The sequence below is a fragment of the Palaemon carinicauda genome, chromosome 30 (genome assembly GCF_036898095.1).
Source record: "Palaemon carinicauda isolate YSFRI2023 chromosome 30, ASM3689809v2, whole genome shotgun sequence".
In the NCBI taxonomy this organism is placed as follows: Eukaryota; Metazoa; Arthropoda; class Malacostraca; order Decapoda; family Palaemonidae; genus Palaemon; species Palaemon carinicauda.
The window spans coordinates 25,572,011-25,593,498 of NC_090754.1; the positions used below are offsets into that span (position 1 = coordinate 25,572,011).

The 21,488-nt window shown below is 42.9% G+C and overlaps 2 protein-coding genes across 5 annotated transcripts in view; one reads left to right on the forward strand and one right to left on the reverse strand.

Moving 5' to 3' along the window:
• LOC137622931 (uncharacterized) overlaps window positions 1–12,512 on the reverse strand; it is a 615,385-nt gene extending 602,873 nt beyond the window's left edge. For 3 of the 4 annotated variants that reach the window (XM_068353500.1, XM_068353503.1, XM_068353502.1), the window contains exon 1: window positions 12,279–12,512. The gene's annotated coding sequence lies outside the window, so the exon portion shown is untranslated. Of the gene's footprint in view, window positions 1–3,779; window positions 3,899–12,278 lie in introns of those variants that run through there. The other variant, XM_068353501.1, reaches the window with a different exon arrangement.
• Window positions 12,513–12,619: 107 nt separating this feature from the next.
• Window positions 12,620–21,488, forward strand: part of LOC137622932 (zinc finger protein 585A-like) — an 81,315-nt gene continuing 72,446 nt past the window's right edge. Inside the window, exon 1 of the mRNA XM_068353505.1 lies at window positions 12,620–12,909. The gene's annotated coding sequence lies outside the window, so the exon portion shown is untranslated. The remainder of the gene's footprint in view (window positions 12,910–21,488) is intronic.

The following is a 21,488-nucleotide window of genomic DNA, read 5'->3' on the forward strand; positions in this document are numbered from 1 at the left end:
AACACAAGAGGTGCCGTGCTTAGGCCAAAGCACAGGGCTTGGAACTGGTACACAACCTTTCCAAAGACGAACCTTAGGAAAGGTTGGGAGTCTGGATGGATGGGGACGTGAAAGTACGCGTCTTTCAGGTCTAACGAGACCATCCAGTCCTCCTGCCTGACCGCTACTAGGACCGACTTCGTCGTCTCCATCGTGAACGTCTGCTTGGTGACAAAAGCATTGAGAGCACTGACGTCCAGCACCGGTCTCCAACCTCCTGTCTTCTTCGCTACCAGGAAGAGACGGTTGTAGAAGCCCGGGGATTGATGGTCCCGGACTATGACTACCGCTTCCTTTTGTAGCAAGAGCGACACCTCTTGTTGCAACGCTAGCCTCTTGTCTTTCTCCTTGTAGTTGGGAGAGAGGTTGATGGGAGATGTAGCTAGAGGGGGACTGCGGCAGAACGGAATTCTGTACCCCTCCTTTAGCCACTTCACAGACTGAGCGTCTGCACCTCTGCTCTCCCAAGCTTGCCAGAAGGTCTTGAGTCTGGCTCCCACTGCTGTCTGGAGAGGAAGGCAGTCAGATCCTGCCTTTTGCGGACTTGGAACCCTTCTTGGATTTGCCACGGTGACTGTCGGCACGGGTACCTCCTCTGCTGGAGGTTCTACCACGAAAGGGCGGAAGGGTCTAGGTACGGAAGGTAAGGTTTTAGCCTTACGTGCGGAAGATGCCATCAGATCATGGGTATCCTTCTGGATAAGCGAGGCAGCCATCCCCTTGATCAGCTCCTCCGACTTCTGGCAAGGGGTGATACCAGCCGACAAGAAGGAGCAAAGATGTTCTCTCTTCTTAAGCACTCCTGACACGTACGAAGCCGCAAGTTCACCAGACCCATCCCGAATGGCTTTGTCCATGCTAGACATGATCAGCATGGCAGAGTCCTTATCTGAAGGGGAAGTCTTTCTGCTTAAGGCTCCCAAACACCAATCGAGGAAGTTGAAGATCTCGAAGGCACGAAAGACTCCCTTCAACAGATGATCCATGTCAGAAAAGGACCAGCAGATCTTCGATCGTCTCATAGCCAGCCTGCGGGGAGAGTCAACCAGACTTGAGAAGTCGCCCTGGGCAGAGGCAGGAACTCCCAAGCCGGGTTCCTCTCCCGTGGCATACCAGACGCTCGACTTGGAAGCAAGCTTGGTAGGAGGAAAGATGAAAGCAGTCTTTCCCAGTTGCTTCTTGGACTGCAACCACTCTCCCATAACCCTCAAAGCTCGCTTGGATGAGCGTGCGAGAACAAGCTTGGTGAAGGCAGGAGCAGCAGACTGCATGCCCAGAGCAAACTCGGAGGGAGGAGAGCGAGGGGTTGCAGACACAAACTGTTCTGGATACAAGTCCCTGAACAAGGCAAGGACTTTACGAAAGTCTAAGGAGGGAGGCGTAGACTTGGGCCCTTCAAAGTCGGAGTGCGGTTCATCCAAATGTGCAGCTTCGTCATCTGATACTCCATCATCCGAAAGCTGAGTAGGAAGTGGCAAAGGCAGAGCAGAAAGCTGAACGGCTGAATCCGGCAGTACGGGTGCATGCGTAGCTGCTGCGGATCCAACATCATGCCGCTGCTGGTCAGTCTGCGAGCTGGCAACAACAAAAGCAGTGCTGGTGCGTGGGAGGGGTTGCGGTGGGTTGCGGAGCATGCCGTATGGGATGCGGAGCATGCCGCATGGGTTGCGGAGCATGCCGCATAGTGTCAGAACCCGGCAGCTCTACAGCACCTTCCCACTGCTGATGCGGTAGCTCACGCATGTCAACGGATGGTGCGGCAAGAACATGCGTCTGGCAGGGTGGACTGCGCATCGGTGGTGGAGCTCTCACAGGTGGAGTGTGGGAGCAGGCAGCCGCAGTATCTGCTGAGCGCACAACCTCGGCGGGTTGTAGGTTAACAGGTGCAGTGTCAACCTTCTCAGCATGATACTCCTGCATGAACGCAGCAAGCTGAGACTGCATAGTCTGCAGCATGGACCACTTAGGGTCTACCGTGGTTGGAGCAGCAACAGACGGAGCAGTAGCCTGTTGTGGAACCACTCTACCTCTCTTGGGAGGTGTGCAATCATCGGAAGACTGCGGCGAGTCCGAACTGACCCAGTGGCTACACCTGGGCCGTTGGACTCGCTCGGAAGGGACCTTACGCTTGAGCGGTCGTGAAACCTTGGTCCATCGTTTCCTCCTGGAAACTTCTTCCACAGACGAGGAATGGAAGGGCTCATTCGTCTGTTTGTGGATGGGACGATCTCTGACAGATACGTCCGCAACCACTGAGGATACATCCGTGCGCTGATCAAGGCCTGCCGAACCCTTTGGTCCTTCGACATTGCTTCTCCCCTGGGCTTGGGAGCTTGCAAGAGGTCCCGGACTGGGAGGACGACTGGCACGCACAGATGTACCCTCATGCGCAACACTGACACTGACACTTTTCACATCACTAGCACTGATAACACTTCCCACTGCACTTTTCGCTTTCAGCTCTTTGACATCTGCCAAAAGCTGATTACGGTCATTAGCCAATGACTCCACTCTGTCACCGAGAGCCTGAATGGCACGCATCATATCCGCCATGGATGGCTGAGCACTAGTAGCAGGTTCGGGAGTCACCACTACAGGGGAAGGAAAAGGTTGAGGGGCAAGGGGAGAGGAAAAATCCACAGAGCGAGAAGAACTCCTCCTGATTCTCTCCTTTTCTAACCTACGTGCATTTTTAAGGAATTCGTTAAAATCGAATTCCGAAAGCCCAGCGCATTCCCCACATCGATCTTCCAATTGACAGGATTTACCCCTACAATTGGAACAAACGGCGTGAGGATCTATGGAGGCCTTCGGAAGACGCCTAGAACAAGCCCTAACGCTACACTGTCTGTACTTAGGGACTTGAGACTGGTCAGACATCTTGAATTGTAGAAGTAGTCAAGGGGGAATTCCAAAATCTAGCAAAGTTCGTTAACAATTAATCCAAATTAATTCCAAAAGCTTGCTAAGCTAATGATAAAGCTTCCTGAATAGCGAAGGCTAAACTCTAGAGTGAATACATCACCAAATCGTGAACAACAACTCCAGAATCAACAGCGTATCCAAGTAGGTCTTGCCGGCGGCACGACAGAGGAAAAATTGAGTTCTTGTTGACAAGAAGTACTTGAGTACCTACTCACAGATGGCGCTGTTGTGTACACCCCCACCTGTATAGCGATCGCTGGCGTATCCCGACCTTAGATTTCTGTCGGGCAATGGAGTTGACAGCTACATGATCATCGGGTAAGATTAATATTGAAAAAATAATAATAATTACAAATTACAACGACCAACAATTAGTTCCGTAGTCTGCAACTAAAGCGCTGACGAATTTATCATAACGTAATCTACGGTGAATTCTAAAAACTACACGAGTGAGAAAATGCGTTTCAGGGTATAGATCTAGTTCAACCTATAAACGTCAAGGCAATTTGGTAATATTACAGTAGAGTCCCACCCATCGGCATCAATGCTTGCCAGTACATAGGAGCTTGATGTTTATTTTTTTTCTCACAAACGAAGCAAGCTCATGGCTGAGCAAAAACCATTAGAGTCTCTCACAATATTACCAAAATCTAATGGGTTTTGCTTCACTGTGAGCTCACTTCACTCGCGCAAAAAGAAAAACATCAAGATTCTATGTACTGGCAAGCGGTAATGGCACTGGGTGGGACTCTACCATAATATTACCGGCAATTATGTAGGTTTTTAAAATAATCCTATATCTGGTAAGTACTTACCTGGGGTATTTCGATAATTTTGTAGTCTTTTCAATACAAGTTTACAATAAGGTGGCCATTGTCATACATACATCCCTTGATGACAATGCCTAGCACAAACCATTAGCTTTACGTTATGGTAGTCACCCCACTATAACTCATAACCTATGGATTTCCAAAAATCATTACATAAAATGTTAAAAATGTTATTTTTATTAATAAAATAAATTTTTGAATATACTTACCCGATAATCATGTAGCTGTCAACTCCGTTGCCCGACAGAATTCTATGGAGGGATACGCCAGCTATCACAATACTAGAAGGGGGTGTATTTACCAGCGCCACCTGTGGCCAGGTACTCAAGTACTTCTTGTTGACACCTCCTCAATTATTCCTCGGTCCACTGGTTCTCTATGGGGAGGAAGGGAGGGTCGATTAAATCATGATTATCGGGTAAGTATATTCAAAAATTTATTTTATTAATAAAAATAACATTTTTCAATATTAAACTTACCCGATAATCATGTAGCTGATTCACACCCAGGGGGGTGGGTGAAAACCAGTGTACAAGATTAAAGGATAGCTAAGTATCCCATATTTCATATAATCAGTTATCCACAATAACAATGAAATAATAAGTACCTGGTAAGGAAGTCGACTTGAACCGTTACTCTGCCTTTAATAAAATCGTCTTCCTTACTGAGCGCAGCGTTCCTCTTGGGAGGCTGAATCAACTCAAAGGTGCTAAAGTATACAGGGCTGCAACCCATACTAAAGGACCTCATCACAACCTTTAACCTTGGCGCTTCTCAAGAAAGAATTGACCACCCGCCAAATCAACAAGGATGTGGAAGGCTTCTTAGCCGACCGTACAACCCATACAAAGTATTCAAGAGAAAGGTTAAAAAGTTATGGGATTATGGGAATGTAGTGGCTGAGCCCTCGCCTACTACTGCATTCGTTGCTACGAATGGACCCAGGGTGTAGCAGTACTCGTAAAGAGACTGGACATCTTTGAGATAGAATGATGCGAACACTGACTTGTTTCTCCAATAGGTTGCATCCATAACACTCTGCAGAGAACGGTTCTGTTTGAAGGCCACTGAAGTAGCCACAGCTCTCACTTCATGTGTCCTTACCTTCAGCAAAGCAAGGTCTTCTTCCTTCAGATGAGAATTTGCTTCTCTAATCAGAAGCCTGATGTAGTAAGAAACTGAGTTCTTAGACATTGGTAGAGAAGGCTTCTTGATAGCACACCATATCTGATTGTCCTCGTAATGGTTTTGACCTTCTTAGATAGTACTTAAGAGCTCTAACTGGGCAAAGTACTCTCTCCAGTTCGTTCCCCACCATGTTGGACAGGCTTGGGATCTCGAACGACTTAGGCCAAGGACGGGAAGGAAGCTCGTTTTTAGCCAAAAAACCGAGCTGCAAGGAACATGTAGCCGTTTCAGATGTGAAACCTATGTTCCTGCTGAAGGCGTGGATCTCACTTACTCTTTTACCTGTTGCTAAGCACACGAGGAAAAGAGTTTTTAATGTGAGGTCCTTAAAAGAGGCTGATTGGAGCGGTTCAAATCCTGATGACATTAGGAACCTTAGGACCACGTCTAGATTCCAGCCTGGAGTGGACAACCGACGTTCCTTTGAGGTCTCAAAAGACCTAAGGAGGTCCTGTAGATCTTTGTTGGAGGAAAGATCCAAGCCTCTGTGGCGGAAAACCGCTGCCAACAAACTTCTGTAACCCTTGATCGTAGGAGCTGATAGGGATCTTACGTTCCTTAGATGTAACAGGAAGTCAGCAATCTGGGTTACAATGGTACTGGTTGAGGAAAACTGCATTGGCCTTGCACCAGCTTCGGAAGACTTCCCATTAAGACTGATAGACTCTGAGAGTGGATGTCGTCCTTGCTCTGGCAATCGCTCTGGCTGCCTCCTTCGAAAAGCCTCTAGCTCTTGAGAGTCTTTCGATAGTCTGAAGGCAGTCAGACGAAGAGCGTGGAGGTTGGGTGTACCTTCTTTACGTGAGGTTGACGCAGAAGGTCCACTCTAGGAGGAAGAGTCCTGGGAACGTCGACCAGCCATTGCAGTACCTCAGTGAACCATTCTCTCGCGGGCCAGAGGGGAGCAACCAACGTCAGCCGTGTCCCTTTGTGAGAGGCGAACTTCTGAAGTACCCTGTTGACAATCTTGAACGGCGGGAATGCATACAGGTTGAGATGGGACCAATCCAGCAGAAAGGCATCCACGCGAACTGCTGCTGGGTCTGGAATCGGAGAACAATACAAGAGGAGCCTCTTGGTCATCGAGGTAGCGAATAGATCTATGGTTGGCTGACCCCACAGGGCCCAAAGTCTGCTGCAAACATTCTTGTGAAGGGTCCACTCTGTGGGGAAGACCTGACCCTTCCGGCTGAGGCGATCTGCCATGACATTCATATCGCCCTGAATGAGCCTCGTTACCAGCGTGAGCTATCGATCTTTTGACCAAATGAGGAGGTCCCTTGCGATCTCGAACAACTTCCTCGAATGAGTCCCTCCCTGCTTGGAGATGTAAGCCAAGGCTGTGGTGTAGTCGGAGTTCACCTCCACCACCTTGTTAAGCTGGAGGGACTTGAAGTTTATCAAGGCCAAATGAACTGCCAACAACTCCTTGCAATAGATGTGAAGTGTCCTTTGCTCCTGATTCCATGTTCCCGAGCATTCCTGTCCGTCCAGTGTCGCACCCCAGCCCGTGTCCGATGCGTCCGAGAAGAGACGGTGGTCGGAGGTCTGAACAGCCAATGGTAGACCTTCCTTGAGAAGAATGCTGTTCTTCCACCACGTTAGAGTAGACCTCATCTCTTCGGAAACAGGAACTGAGCCCGTCTCTAGCGTCATGTCCTTTATCCAGTGAGCAGCTAGATGATACTGAAGGGGGCGGAGGTGGAGTCTCCCTAACTCGATGAACAGGGCCAGCGATGAAAGTGTCCCTGTTAGACTCATCCACTGCCTGACTAAGCATCGGTTCCTTCTCAGCATGCTCTGGATGCATTCTAGGGCTTGGAAGATCCTTGGGGCCGACGGACAAGTCCGAAAAGCTCGACTCTGAAGATCCATACCCAAGGAGACAATGGTCTGGGATGGAACGAGCTGAGACTCCTCAAAATTGACCAGGAGGCCCAGTTCCTTGGTCAGATCCATAGTCCATTTGAAAATCTCCAGACAGCGACGACTTGAGGGAGCTCTTAAAAGCCAGTCGTCTGACGGAGCCGGACACAAGATCATGATACTGCTGCACAGTCTGTAAACTGTCAATCATGGGCAAGCGAGGAAGTACAGTGACAACCCGAATCTGTCTAGACTGTCTGGGTCGTACAGACAACTCCTTAACGGGTTGCTGAGGTTGCCGCACTGCGTCACAACAAGTCCCTTCTGTTGGTTGTTGAACGTCTTCCCCGTGACACATTGACTCCGTAAACAAAAAATCCTCTAACAAGGACTAAGCTTGGACTGCATGTCATGCAACACAGCTCAAGGTCTATGGGAGCAGGTGTGGTAACAGACGGGATTAGCGGCTGAAGTGTAACCATTACCTTCCCTGTAAGCATGTTATGCTTAAATAAAAGTCCATAAGAGGTTATGCAGCTAAAGGCTCCCTCCAAATGACAGAGTCCTCAAGGGAATATCAGAAGGAGGGAGAAAAGAACTTTCTCATCTACAGGGACCTTATCCTAGAAAAGCTAAGTTCTCTGAGTGAGGGTTCACTGGTGCAAAGCAGCAGACTAGAAGGCAACGTTATGAAACTGCTTGACAGTCTAGTGAGTTGGCAACAACCCAAGATGTGTTGAGAAGCATGCGGTAAGGTATGCAGAGCATGATGTATGCAGAGTATGCTGTATGCAGAGCATGCTGTATGTAGAGCATGTTGTATGCAGAGCATGCTGAATGCAGAGCATGCTGTATGCAGAGCATGTTGTATGCAGAGCATGCTGAATGCAGAGCATGCTGAATGTTGAGCATGTAGTAAGCAGAGCCTGCTGTAAGCAGAGCCTGCTGAAAGGAAAGCAGAGCGTGTGCATGGCGTTTAACATTTCTCAGAAATTCCATGACCAGTGCTAGAGTGCTTTATGCATGCTTGCATGGGGTTTAAACCATGGTATGCTGAACAGCAGAGTCAGAACGAGCTGGAACAACAATAGTGTGGTTTCCTCTTCAAGACTCCGATGAGGGAACACCTGAGGCTCAGTCTGCAAAGGCTGAATAAAAGACAAGCAGAAGGAAGGCGCATGGGTGGAGGAGGCTGACTCCTAGCATGAGTGGTTGAACCCAAGGGTTGCGCTTGCTGAGCGGTTGGCGGAAGCGGAGTAGCAAGTTCCAGTTCCTGTGGTGTGAGCGGAGCGCGATGAGGAAGAGGCTGCGCAGAACAAGGTAAATGTCTCGCAAGCTGAGGCTCCTGAGGCGCAAGGCTAAGGTGTTGTGGTGCTTGCCTTATGGAGGGTTGAGCTCGCTGCAGCAAGAGCTGAGGAGACTGACTCATGGACGGGAGAGGTTGTTGTACCTCAACCGAGTGTTGCATCACTGGTGGAGCAGCAAGTGGAGGCGGAGGAAGAGAGGTATAATCCTCCTGATCCCAATGTAAAGGTTGCCTTAAGAAAGGCGGAGGCTGAACACCACAGGGAACAGCAAACTCAGCACGTGTCTCAACATCGTACGCCTGGCAGGTGGAACTGCTGGCAGGTGGTACTGCGATCAGGCGGAGCGAGTGTAGGTGGATGGAGTGTAGGCGGAGGCGGAGGAGCAACACTCTCAGCCCGACACTCACGCATCAAGTCCGAAAGCTGTGCTTGCATGGACTGTAGTAGAGTCCACAACATCGTACGCCTGGCAGATGGTACTGTGATCAGGCGGAGCGAGTGTAGGAGGAGGGAGTGTAGGCGGAGGCGGAGGAGCAACACTCTCAGCCCGACACTCACCCATCAAGTCCGAAAGCTGTGCTTGCATGGACTGTAGTAGAGTCCACAACATCGTACGCCTGGCAGATGGTACTGTGATCAGGCGGAGCGAGTGTAGGAGGAGGGAGTGTAGGCGGAGGCGGAGGAGCAACACTCTCAGCCCGACACTCACTCATCAAGTCCGAAAGCTGTGCTTGCATGGACTGTAGTAGAGTTCACAACATCGTACGCCTGGCAGGAGGTACTGTGATCAGGCGGAGCGATCATAGGCGGGGGGGAGTGTAGGCGGAGGCGGAGGCGCAACACTCTCAGCCCGACACTCACGCATCAAGACCAAAAGTTGTGACTGTATGGACTGCAGTAGAGTTAACTTGGGGTCGGCAGACACTAAGTTCTGCTGAGGTAAAGCCTTAACAGCAGAGATCTGTTGTGGCAGAACCTTACTCCTCTTAGGCGGAGTGTAATCAACTGATGACTGAGGAGAGTCAGAGCTAACCCAATGACTGCATTCGGGTTGTGAACTTTAACTTCGTACGTCTGGCATAGGTCTGGACTTAACGTTTAAGAAGTCTTGAGACCTGAGACCAGCGTTACTCTGCCTTTATTTTCCCCCCTAATCTCTTCTGCAGACGAGCAAAATAAGGGCTCAATCGTCTGCGGGTGGGAGTGACGGTCTCGGTAAGACACGCCCACAACCACCGAGAATACTTCTGTGCGCCGATCAAGGCCTGCTGAACCCTTATGCCCTTCGACATTGCTTCTCCCCTGGGCTTGGGAGCTTGCAAGAGGTCCCGGACTGGGAGGACGACTGGCGCGCACAAAAGTACCCTCACGCACTAATCACTTATCACTTTGATTTCTGTTTGCACTTATTTCACTGAACTCGAAACTTTAAGTGGTTTGTACCTGAAATACGCAATTCTATCCTTTCTCAAAGTTAGTAATTGCGAAAACAGAATTACAATGTAACAGAAAAATCTAATGAAAGATAATTCAGTGGTTGGAAAGAGACTAAACACTAGATCACTCTAGAAACGTTTAGTTTCTTCCCCTAAAGAGACTAGGGAGAAGAGCAAAAAACGATAACGACGTTACTCGTACGCCTGGCAGGCTTGAATGAAACGTTTATCCTCTTTCTCCCTCCGTCTCTATCTCTCTCTCTCTCTCTCTCTCTCTCTTGACTTAGAACCTGAGAGAAGAGCCCAATCATATATATCGTTAAAACATATTATTGTTAAAGGAAAAAAACTGAAAAGTTCCTTTATTAGGATCAAAACCATTAAGTTAAGAAAGAATGAACAAAACGCTAGACACGGTTACTCTTACTGCAACGTGAAACCGTGAACATTCTTTCTCTATCGTAACGATAGAGTGCAAGTTGAACGTTCTGAACGTCAACAACTGCAGAGACAAAACAAAACGTTAGTTCAACTTTGAAAACAGTACGAGACTGTCAAAGAAAATCTTTCAAACTCTGTGGCGGAAATAGCATAATATGTTAACAGGTAAAACCGAAATGACGGGCTCAAAGTTTATTAACTTCGGTAAAAGACCGCCTACTATTAGGAAGGTCGAATATAAACAAATATAAAAATTAATTTTAATGAGTTTATAATAAAAGGAAGTTAATCGAAGAGGCCTATAAGAGGCGGAGAGATATAAAATAAATCTATAACTTTTGTTAAGCAAAATTAAGAAAGAGAGTCTATACTCTCTTAGACACCAACACTTCCGTCTAAGGGAAGGGTCGGCCATTGAAAGGTGAACGAGAGTTCATACTCTCTCGTCACCAAAATTAATCAAATTAATTCCAAAAGCTAACTAAGCTAATATAGAAGTTTCCAGTAAAGCGACAGCCGAAATCAAAGAGAAATACTTCACCAAAGTCGTGAAAATACTCCAAGAACATAAGCGTATCCCAGAACGTCTTGCCGGAAGCACGACAGAGGAATAATTGAGGAGGTGTCAACAAGAAGTACTTGAGTACCTGGCCACAGGTGGCGCTGGTAAATACACCCCCTTCTAGTATTGTGATAGCTGGCGTATCCCTCCATAGAATTCTGTCGGGCAACGGAGTTGACAGCTACATGATTATCGGGTAAGTTTAATATTGAAAAACATAATTTACACATTCTCTAAACTGTTTATTGGGTAATTTTGTATATTATTCCATGCTAATGTAACCTAGGAAAAAAACTACTGTTTCTTACAGAAAAAATTACGATCTCTTCAAAAATGACACTCGTTTCCGTCGCAAATGAATAGTTTCAGAAATATATATACATCTATATCCTACGATAATGGGGGGACCCCCAGTGGGAACTCGGGGTTTTGGGTGGGGAAAACATACTGGGGAAAATTGTTTTCCTATAGTAAATAACGTGAATTAAGCGAATTTGATGTTCATTTCAATGGGAAAAAAACAGATCAACCAATTCGGATAACTTTAAGATGCACGGTGTCACTTCTCTTACGAACGAACGATAACATTAGAAACGTTACCAATAATACACAGTGTTACCAACGTTGACGTATGGTACACAGAGTTACCAACGGCACGTTGACATTACTAAAGATAGTAATGATAGATATTTCCATATATTAAATAATTTCTCCATATAAGTTTTACTCAATATATAAAATGTACAAAAAGGGCACAGAACCTAACAAACCCACCTAACCTAGCCTAGTAGTATGACAGGTCACAAAATAACATTTGATCTACATCGGACGTTGGCAGCACTGGTTACTGTATTTTTTCATGACACAATCTTTGTAACGGCGCCTCCAAAGTTTATCCAGATATACTGTTTTGTATTTTCCTCCAGTTATTATAATTTCAAGAAGGTAATGTGTAGAGAAGAAAAGGCTTGTTTTACGTTTATATATCGATTCCCCAGTATGTTTTCCCCACCCAAAACCCCGAGTTCCCACTGGGGGTCCCCCATTATTGGAGGATATAGATGTATATTTATTTCTGAAACTATTAATTTGCGACGGGAACGAGTGTCATTTTCGAAGAGAGCGTAATTTTTTCTATAAGAAACAGTAGTTTTTCCCTAGGTTACATTAGTATGGAATAATATACAATGAAACCGATTATTGTACTATTCTGAAATTTTACCTTAAAAGGAAGGTAAAGAGTTGAAATTACAAGAGATAAGTTTTCCTTCTTAATAATGGCCAAAAGGGATAAGTAACCTCAGATATTCCAATAACAAATTTTAAAGTTCTAACACCAATGCCATTGGGGGTGTATGTATGATAGCAGCCACCTGTATGTGTTATAATGTCTAACTTAGAATACGGCAGTGTAACGGTGGTCGCAGGGGGCGTCAGCCCCCCACCCCATTAGGTAAGTAGGCAAGGACACGGCTTGTAAATTAGGTTAGTTCATGTCCATTTTTAATGAACGCTTGAGGAACTGGCCGCTAGTATACAAAGGCTCCCGCCATTAACCTTAAATGAGCTTTCGGTACGGTGAAGCCTCTCTAAATTGGATCTTGCCAAAGTCCGATACTGGCCAACCCAAGCTGGTCTAAGGTATATATATTAATTTGAAATTGTCACGATCTTATTCCCTTACCTTTGTATATTGTCCCTTACTCCAATGTCATACTACTTGACAATATCACTCAACTGACACACGATACTTGGAGAATATGCATGTTTCACAAAATATTGCGTGATGCAATGTTCAAACCAGCTGACAAAGATTTTGATATGGTAAACATAAACAATCAAATATAACTCTTTGTTATTTCCTTTGAAAATTGATAAAAACACTTAAAAATAAAGACAGTAGAGTACTATAATATTATATCTCACATAATATTACAGATTCTAGTTCTAACGACTATTCTTAAAATATATCGCTTTGATTCAAAGTATTCAAGCTTCTCGTTTGATTTATAATTCTGTCCTTAGTAGCAGAGAGAACACACATAAGATCGCCATTTGTTATTTTCATTATCGTAATGTTCGGCCGTTTATAAAGTAAAACTGTGACTAGTGTCCAGCAAATCGTGATGAATGTGTTATCTAAGCAACTATTGTGACCAATTGATTGAAGTGATAAGGTGTAGATTTCGACAAAATAAATTGCCCGGGCAAAATGATAGACGTGAACTAGTTTGCCGATAGACTCATTTTCATCAAGTGTGAGAAGAACGAGTTTTCCATTTCACTAGTAGCAATGTACTAGTTAAATGCCCTTGGTAAGTGTGTGACCATTGAGTATGATGACATGGGGTCAGTAACGTTCTTGGCTAAAAGTGTATATTGTTTAATGACTTCGGCATTTCATAGGCTGATGACTGATATACCAAAATGGAGGTACAAAAAGACTCTTCTCGAGGAATAGGTCTGCACATTAAAATGTCTTGCAGACTTTATAAGCTCTCCTTAATGAATATGATGTTCCAAACACTTATTTTGAACAAATTTCCAGATTTAAGACGAAAAATAATTCAGGAACAATCAGTTCATCCATATGGAACAAGAAATTCAAACTTAACTCTCCCTTTCATACGTATTAATAGATGCGAGCAATCGTATCTATACCAAGGTATTAAACTTTGGAATACTCTGCCCGCTTATCTAAAGGCACTGCTTAGCGTTCGGTCTTTTAAGAAATCATATACAAATCTCCTGTTATCTGGGTATTAAGCTTTATTAATAAATATTTATACTTGCCTACCAAACCACAACGCAAGTATGTTTCATTGTTTAGAATATTTTTTTATTTGTAAAACTAGTTCTTTTACTGAGTTTTTTACTTAATATCTACAATTTTTTTCAATATATATACCATTAGCTTTCATATACCATCTTTCCTTATCATATAAATATGCATTTCCATTTGTTTTTAGGCTAAGATTCTCATTTATATGTATCTATTTGTATACATATGATTATGTATATGTATGCGTACATTTTGTATATCTATATCCATATTTACTTTATTTTTTATTTTTACTTAATTGATGATATTATTTTGTTGTATTATTGCCCGAAGAGCTCTGCTCCACATGGGCTTGGACTGAGTCTTTTTTTCTTTTTGTAAATCTTTGAATGTAAATATTTTTTTTGTCCAATAAACATTATTATTATTTATTATTTAAGTACAACTTGCACCTGTCATGAATTGAACATAGCCCCCCCCCCCCCCCCCCTCATATTTCCCTGTTAGTCTTTTTGTTTAAATTTTTGATAGAATGTTACTGTTAGTTCTCTCTTTTTAAACGTAGCCTACTTTAGGTTAAAGGAAAATTCAGGTCGATAATTTGGCATTGCTACAAACAACCAAGAATAAAAGAAAAATTAAATTGCACCTAAATATTTGCACCAGATTACATACTTTGCTAGTTAAACATTTTATTCTTCCTGAAAGCTAGGTGCGTAATGAATCCTGCTATTAATCCCTTCAGTACAGTAAGGCCTGTGCATTATTCGTTCGTCCTCTGGGTGCATCCTTTGGCTTTATTAACGTCATTGCACCATGTCATTATTTGAGATTGAGTCTCGCAGCGTTCGGCCCCTAAGCCGCACTTCCTTTTTGACATATGCCCTTGTACATTACCCTCCAAACTCACACCCGTTTAAATTTTACTGACCAGCATCTAACTTTTACATCAAAGTAAATTAGAACTGCTGGGTTTTCTACTGTTGCAATTGGGTGTTAAATGGCCTCCCAGGTCCCGTTGGCTGACCCAAACTAAAATAATCCAACCGAGTCTGGACATTGAATTACCTGAAGGCCCAGCGTTAGGTTATGTAGCCCAATTTCTATACAACCAACACACTCTCTCTCTCTCTCTCTCTCTCTCTCTCTCTCTCTCTCTCTCTCTCTCTCTCTCTCTCTCTCTCTCTCTCTCTCGCGATATTATAATGTGAAAGATTTACCCCCTTTGCTCTTGTGTGCTTGTGTTATATCATGATGAAGATTTTATAGGCATTTGTCTCCTTATAATTGTTTGTATATTTTTTCCTTAAATATATTTTTTTTCCATAGTTTAGTCTGGGTAGATTGTTGATATCTGCTACTTTTCTGTAGTTGATAGCTGTCAGTTACTGTATTTTCATTGCTACCTGTCATTATTTATTGAATTTTAATTAATTTATCTTGCTTTTTCTTACTTCGACTTCTGCTGTTTCATGTTGTACGTGTAGAATCACAAGAGTTCTCCTCAAGCCGACTTACTCGAAATCAAGTCATTAATCAGTTCTTACAGTTACATTGTTAGGGGAAAAAAATACAGCTTACATAAAGCTAGGGGTGACTTGTAAAATACTAATGAAATACAGGTGACAATAAGAATTACAGGTGAATATCGTTGCTTTGTATACCAGATAAAGATTAACAGAGAATAACAGTGTAAGTCTACTAGAGGAAAGGCTCTTAGACATAGTTTTTATATAAAAGTTTTGTTTGAAGTTTTCAAGTGTTCGATAGGCAAAAACTGCTTAGGGTAAACATGTACAGTTGGGCACAGGAATCATGGCACACCTTGCTCTGCGGAAAGGTACCCTATCACACCCTACCTGTATGGTGAGTTCCTGTGTGATTGCCCCGCCCACTACCACTTCCACCTCTCCCTGCTAAAGGTGTTAGGGTGTCACTTGGTTGCATTTGCTCAGAGCGAGGTATGGCAGGCATTCCTAAGTTCATCTGTGCCCAGAAAAAGCTTATGATAGAATTGAGTTGCAATTTGGAGGGTGTTCAGATTGTCAAGTAGAAGAGTTAGTACGAGGTATTAAAATTTACAAATTAAATCATACAAATACGAATGCTGAAGTATATAATCAGCAAGTGGCGGTTCTGGTGTAAAAAAAGGTCTATTTAAAACACGGATTTTATAACTCGGTGAATGTTCAATATCCATAGCTCGAGTAAGGCAAAGTTGTGCGCTAAGAAAAGCGAGTTGTGAATGGAGTAAGGTATTGTTAGTGGCTGCAATTATTTTACTAAAAGGAAGGAAATGAAAATAAACTGGCAACTGGTAACTTATTTTATTTTTATATTATAGAAGGATAAGGAAAGTAAATGTAAATAATGTAAAGCCATGGGAGTAAATACTAAAATGGAAACGAAGCAATTGTTAATATGAATGTTAAAGGGAAGGAAGTGGTTGATTTGCATAAGTGTATGGGAATAAATATAACTCGTGGGTGTATGTTGAGATATAAGGGATGCCACAACGTTGAAGCTGAAGTTAAACTGTTTGCTAATGAAGCTATAGGTTAAGAAATTGCGAGGCCTATAGAAGAAATAGTTGAGGTCAGAAACGGTGGAAGGATGGATTAGATTATTTCAAGATGGCTCGGTCCTATTAGAAGAGGGAACAACAGAAGGGTAGTCTAAAGTGTGTCATTCAGAAGTAGTGGACGGTAGGAAAGACATGGTAGCCAGGAAGCAAAAGAATGTGACCAAGATCGTGGGGAATTATGAGGTGTGCATGAGGGATTTCACGTGCGGTTGGTTATCTTCCTGTGATGGTGTTTATAGCAATTACTTTTGCGCATGTTTGTCTGCACATGATGGGTTTCATCCACGGTTCAGCACTTGTAGTATGGATGTAACAAGGACTTCTTTCTATTGAACCATTCTTTGTCGGGAAAAGGTTGAATATATATATATATATATATATATATATATATATATATATATATATATATATATATATATATATATATATATATCTGGGAATTGTTTACAACCCCACGCTTTCCATTTACCTCGAAATAATGCAAGCCAGCAGTTCTCATCTTCTTGCACAGTAATTAGGTGGTTATTTAAATTCTGGGAAAGCAACAATTAGCAAGATATGTTGAGGAAGGGGGAAGGGGTTATAAATAGAAAATATCTCGGCTTCCTCACTAAACGACTTGGAACTGACATGTCAACATAGTCAACCAAACAGAATTCGTGATGCCAGCGTGCATAAACAGAAGTTTGTGATGCCAGCGTACATACACAGAAGTTTGTGATGCTAGCGTACATTTGATATGCTGTATATTCAAAATATACTTAATTATAAATGGATTAATTACTCAAAAGTGTCCATAAAATATGCAGTTTACAAATAGTGACACTTTTGAATAATCACTCAATTTTTTATAAAGTATATTTTGAGTATACAGTATATCAAATGTACGCTGGCATCACGAACTTTTGTTTATGTACACTGGCATCACGAATTCTGTTTGGTTGACTATGTTGACATGTCAGTTCCAAGTCGTTTAGTGAGCTATTTTCTTTTTATAACCCCTTCCCCCTTCCTCAATATATCTTGCTAATTATTGCTTTCCCAGAATCTAAATAACCACCTAATTACTCTGCAAGAAGATGAGAACTGCTGGATTGCATTATATTGGAGTAAATGGAGAGTGTGGTGTTGTAAACAATTACTATATATATATATATATATATATATATATATATATATATATATATATATATATATATATATATATATATATATGCAGTGGAACCTCTACATACGAATTTAATCCGTTCCAGAACCAACTTCGGATGTAGAAATTGATCGGATGTCGAAACGAATTTTCCCATAAGAATACATTGAAATAGGATTAATCCGTGGTTGAGCCCAAAAACCTATGATAACTTCTTAATAAACTACTACACATAATTTTCCCATGAGAATAATGAACACTAAATTAGATAATAGACATGTAAATAAGAAGAATAGACATGTAAATAAGAAGAATTAGCAAAAAATGATAAATAAGAAACGGGTTTTTAGCGTCACTTTACCTTAGAAACTCCAGCGCAGGTGTTGTTCGTCTTCGCTACGCAGAGAGGAGAGAGGAGACGGACGGACGGCGAGGAGGTAGAGAGGTTAACTACGATAAACGTAACACTACCGTAACTTATTCTAACTTACACTAAGTGAACTTTAACATAACTTAGCTTATTTTTTTTTATTTTTATATTTTATATTTTTTTTTTACATTTTCTTTTTTTCTTTTTGATGATTACGTAATTTTAATCACTATCACTTACATTTAAAATTGACTGAATTTCTTTTGCTTCACTCTTTTCCGTTTTCTGTGTTTCACTTTCTTCCTCTTCACTCTTTGCCATTTTCTTCGGTTCACTTACATCCTCTTCATCGCGAGTTCGCTTCGCAGTTTTTTTAAAGAAAGCATCGATAGATAATTGCTTCGTACGGCTTTTCAGAATGTTTCGAAAGTGCGTTAGGCAAACATCATCGAATTGAGAAACTACACGACAAACCTGCAATTTCTTTGGATGGTATTTGTCGATGAAGTCGACCACGTCTTGATATTTTCCTAACACCTCTTTTATTTGCGCTGAACCTAACACATGTTCTACCTCCTCGCTCTCTTCCTCGTCATCACTCATGTGCTCCGACATAGTATGGAGTTCCTTGAGCTCATCCGTCGTCAGTTCGTCGTGATGTTCGGCGACGAGTTCCGTAACGTCATCTGCGTCGACCTCCAGACCCATGGACTTGCCAAGGGAGACGATTTCCTCTACGGCTTCCGCTGCACCGACCACGGGATCAGGTTCGGGGTTAAAACCCTCGAAATCTCGGGGAGAAACTGCATCAGGCCACAGCTTCTTCCATGCAGAATTGAGGGTCCGTCGAGTTAATCCCACCCAAGCCTGATCAATGATCTTTAAGCAGTGCACGATATTGAAGTGGCCCCTCCAAAATTCACGCAAAGTTAAGTTGGTGCTTTGCGTGACATTAAAGCACTGCTTGAATAAGTGCTTGGTGTACAGCTTCTTAAAATTAGAGATGACTTGCTGGTCCATGGGCTGGAGGATAGAGGTGGTATTTGGTGGAAGATACAGCACCTTTATGAACTTGAATTCATCGAAGATATCATCTTCAAGTCCAGGGGGGTGAGCGGGTGCATTGTCAAGGCATAGCAGGCACTTTAAAGGCAATTTCTGCTCATGAAGATACTTCTTCACAGAAGGACCGAAAACTTGGTTTACCCATTGCACAAAGAATTGCCTAGTGACCCAGGCCTTCGAGTTGGATCGCCAGAAAACATGAAGCTGATCCTTATCGACGTTGTGTGCTTTAAAGGCCCTAGGGTTCTCTGAATGGTAAACAAGCAAGGGCTTAACTTTAAAGTCCCCGCTAGCGTTGGCACATAGAGCAAGAGTCAACCGATCCTTCATTGGCTTATGCCCAGGCAATTTCTTCTCTTCAGCAGTGATGTAGGTTCGACTCGGCATCTTCTTCCAAAACAGCCCGGTTTCATCACAATTGAACACCTGCTGCTCTACGTAGCCTTCTTCCTTTACGATATTTTCGAATTTCTTAACAAAGTCAGTTGCAGCCTTTGTGTCCGCACTAGCAGCCTCTCCGTGGCGAACAACTGAATGAATCCCGGACCGTTTCTTAAATTTCTCGAACCAGCCACGAGATGCCTTGAAATCATCTAAGGAAGGCTCGGTTGAACTCTCCCCAGCATCACCCACAGAGCTCTCCTCCTTCAAGTCCGTAAAGATGGCGTGCGCCTTCTCGCAGATGACTGTTTCGGTGATGGTGTCGCCAACGATCTCTCTATCCTTAATCCACACTAGTAGAAGTCGTTCCATCTCTTCTATGATAGGGGTACGGCGTTTGGAAATTATAGTGATCCCCTTAGAAGGTTTCACTGCTTTAATAGCTTCCTTCTGTTTAAGGATTGTCGAGATCGTCGACATATTACGGCCATACTGTTTAGCAAGTTCACTCACGCGGATGCCACGCTCATGTTTTTCAATAATTTCCTGCTTAATTTCTATAGAAAGCATTTCCTTCTTCCTTTTCTCACCACTACCACTACCACTGGCAAAACTAAGCCTTTTTGGACCCATGATTTACGTAAATTATCGTTAATGGATGCACGTAAAAAATCACGATTAATTCACAGTTAATATCACAACGCAAAGAGCACAACCACACGAAGCCGGCGAGAACAGAGGACTGACCCAAGCCGCGCTAATTGAGCGTCCCTCCGAGGTCGATGTGCTGCCTTCTATCGGCGGAAATAAAAAACACTTCAGGCGCTATGAGCACCGACTACGCGTACGAGTATTGTTTACTTCGGGTGTCGAAAAAAACATTCGGGTGTAGAGTCGGAACGTGTTCGAATTGTACTTCGCGTGTCGAAAAATTCGGATACAACCGGTACGACGAAAATTGCTACTTCGTGTGTCGAAATAAAATTCGGGTGTAGAGTCAAAAATTTGCTCGAATTTTACTTCGGATGTTGGAAAATTCGGATGTAGATACGATCGTGTGTAGAGGTTCCACTGTATATATATATATATATGTATATATTGGATTAAAGAGAAGACTATGGCTTGAGGAACTAAAAGTTTGCAGGTGTCGACTGGCACAAAAAGACCATAAACAGACACAAGTGGAAGAACATGCCTGAGGCCTTTGTTCTGAATATATATATATATATATATATATATATATATATATATATATATATATATATATATATATATATATATATATATATATATACCGTGCTAGGCAGTTTATCTTAGTAATCCATGTTTGCCAGCGGTTGTACTTGTACAAGTGGATAAGCAACTTCGTGGAGTAATGAGAGCTTTGGGTGTAGAGGAATATCCCCCCTAAATCTCGATTAAGTCACTGTCAGCAGGGTGATGGATTGGGTTTAAGGGGAAGGACAAACTGTCTCTTCAGCTTTTGCTTCTGATGCCTGGCAGTTGATCTTACTAGAATTAGTATGGACCGACAGGGGTCACTTGCCTTAGTTAGGTAGGCACTGTGCATCACAAGGATCTGGCTAGCCAATGAATCCTCTGTGGATTTTGTCAGTCATTGAAAGAGAAGATGACAGAATGGCCCCCAGTCCCAGGCATAGTGGGGTGGTAAGACTCTCCCAGTATGTAAATACTAAAGAAAAATTGAAAATAGGTACAGTAATTGGAATGTTAGAACCATGAATCAGATTGGGAAGTTACAGCAAGTGGAGAGTGAATTTATGCCATATAGTTTGGATATCTTGGCCCTAAGTGAAACACATTGTAAGGGGATTGGTAAGAAAACTTTAGACCAAGACAAATATCTACTCAGGAAGATCAGGTGGAGATGGAAGAGAAGGGGTAGGAATGACGATGACACCAAGAGCAGAAAAGGCATTAACCATGTGGAGAGCTGTAAATAGTAGATTGTTACTAGCAAAGTTCAAATCAAACCAGTGCAATATGAGTGTTATAGTTTGCTATGCCCTAACAAATGATTCCCCTGAATAAAAGAAAGATGAATACTATGAAGAACTGCAGAGGGTTATAGATGAGATCCCTGAGAGAGATATGGAAATTGTGATTGGCGACTTCAATGCTGAAGTTGGGAGAAATAATCAAGGTATAGAAAATATGATGGTGTTAATGTCTTGGTGAAGTTGCAAATGAAAATGGAGCACATTTCATAAGGTTCTGTTCAGTAAACAGTCTTGTCATTAGAGGTACTCTTTTCCAACACAAGAACATCCACAAGTATAGATGGACTTCATCATGTGGCAATTGCAAAAATCAGATAGATCACATTTCCATTCATAAAGAGAGAAGGAGGACTCTGAGAAATGTAAGAAGCTATAGAGGTGCAGATTTTGGTAGTGATCACCAGCTTCTCATTGCCACACTGAAATTAAAGCTAGAAGCACCCAGTGGAAAGATGGATAGAATACATAGGTTTGATACAACTAATCTTTTAGAGGAAGAGAACAGAAAAATTTGCAATTGAATATAGGAATCGATTTGCAGTCT